The sequence below is a fragment of the Cryptomeria japonica genome, unplaced genomic scaffold (assembly GCF_030272615.1).
Source record: "Cryptomeria japonica unplaced genomic scaffold, Sugi_1.0 HiC_scaffold_174, whole genome shotgun sequence".
Taxonomy (NCBI): Eukaryota; Viridiplantae; Streptophyta; class Pinopsida; order Cupressales; family Cupressaceae; genus Cryptomeria; species Cryptomeria japonica.
In genome coordinates this window covers 102,327-104,364 of record NW_026728996.1, presented here as the reverse complement: position 1 = coordinate 104,364, position 2,038 = coordinate 102,327, and the positions used below count along the sequence as shown (strand labels likewise).

Below are 2,038 nucleotides of genomic sequence, written 5' to 3'. Positions count from 1 at the left end.
CCCCTCCAGGTGCACGCACGTAGGCCGGGCCGGGTGCACACCCGACGCCCTAGCAAGGTGCGCGCACCCGGGCAGGGCTCACACTTGGCGAACGGGGCGCACTTCGCGAGGGAGGGTGTGCACCTCGACGGGGGTGGGTGGCCGGGGTGGATTCGCACGTGGGTCGCGGTTTGCTAAGTACACACTGCGACAAGCTCATAACGGGTGCGATCATACCAGCATTAGTGCACCGGATCCCATCAGAACTCCGCAGTTAAGCGCGCTTGGGCCGGAGTAGTACTGGGATGGGTGACCTCCCGGGAAGTCCCGGTGTTGCACCCTTTTTTAGTTTTTCGCCGGGCGTCGCAATGCTATTTGAATAAACCTTTTGCCCGTTTGCGTTCTCGTCGGGGCCGGGCCGGGCCGGGGTGCGCTGCCCGCACTACCGCGCGCGCGGGGGCGACACCGAGCGCGCACCCGAGGCACCCCGAGCACACAGGCCACGGTGCAACCCGGGCGTTGTGCGCGCACCCCGGTGCGCCCGAGGTGCTGCGCGCGCACCCAGGTGAAATCGGTGTGCACCTCGGCCAGTGCGCGCTCGGTCGAGTCGCGCACGTTGGCCAAGGTGCACGGTGATGTTTCTTACTCTAAGGTTCCGCACCAGACGCCCGGGACAGGTGAGCGAAGCTGGGCGGGGCCGGGTGCGCGGCCGGGGCAGGTGCACGCAGCTGGAGAGAGCTTTGGAGCACACTTCGGAGCGCACCAATGATGCGCTCCATTCAAAAGTTTCCTGAAAAGGCAAAAAAAGTTGAGATTATAGAATTTCCCACTTGAGAGATTGTAAAAAAAAAAAATTTAAAATGAAGGAAACGCGGGTGCCAAGGTGTGCGCAGCCCAGCCAAGGTGTGCGCACCAAGGCGCCCACCCTGGCGAAGGTGCACGCAAGGTGCGCACCCGAGGCAAACCGGACAATTAACCCAACTTTCGACTTCGCGCGCACCTTGGAGCGCACTTCGGAGCGCTCCTTGGTGCGCACCAATCTTGGGCACCTCGGAGTGCACCATGGCGCCCACCAAGGTGCGCACCCGGGGCAAACCGAGCTCCGACTTCGTGCGCACCTTGGAGCGCACGAAAGGTGCGCACCATGGCGCCCACCAAGGTGCGCAGCCCAGCCAAGGCGTGCGCATCAAGGTGCGCACCCTGGCGAAGGTGCGCACCCGGGGCAAACCGAGCTCCGACTTCGTGCGCACCTTGGAGCGCACAAAAGGTGCGCAACCCAGCCAAGGTGTGCGCACCCCGGTCAAACCGAGCTCCGAATCGTGCGCACCAGAGGTGCACGCCATCGTGCGCACCTTGGAGCACACTTCGGAGCCCTCCTTGGTGCGCGCCGATGTTGCGCACCTCGGAGCGCACCCGGGGAAAACAATGCAATTAACCCGACTTTCGACTTCGTGGGCACCTCGGAGCGCTCTCGGGTTCGCACCTCGGAGCACACCGAGGTGCGCACCTTTGATGCGCTGCCTTCACCAATTTCCAGAAAAGGCAAGAAAACATTGAGAAGGTGTGCGCACCGAGGTGCCCACCCTGGCGAAGGTGCACGCGAGGTGCGCACCCGGGGCAAACCGGGCTCCGACTTCGTGCACGCCGCACCTTGGAGCACACTTCGGAGCGCTCCTTGGTGCGCACCAGGGCGCGCAACCCAGCCGAGGTGCCCACCCCGGCGAAGGTGCACGCGAGGTGCGCACCCGGGGCAAACCGGGCTCCGACTTCGTGCACGCCATGGTGCCCACCGCGGCGAAGGTGCACGCGAGGTGCGCACCCGGGGCAAACCGGGCTCCGACTTCGTGCACGCCGCACCTTGGAGCACACTTCGGAGCGCTCCTTGGTGCGCACCATGGTGCCCACCAGGGCGCGCAACCCCGCCGAAGGTGCACGCGAGGTGCGCACCCGGGGCAAACCGGGCTCCGACTTCGTGCACGCCGCACCTTGGAGCACACTTCGGAGCGCTCCTTGGTGCGCACCATGGTGCCCACCAGGGCGCGCAACCCCGCCGAAGGTG

General features: G+C 65.4%; 1 non-coding gene across 1 annotated transcript; it reads left to right on the top strand.

Moving 5' to 3' along the window:
• The first annotated feature begins 202 nt into the window (after window positions 1-202).
• Window positions 203-321, top strand: LOC131867531 (5S ribosomal RNA). The gene has a single exon (XR_009366084.1). It is a non-coding gene; the product is annotated as a 5S ribosomal RNA (ribosomal RNA).
• Window positions 322-2,038: the final 1,717 nt, after the last annotated feature.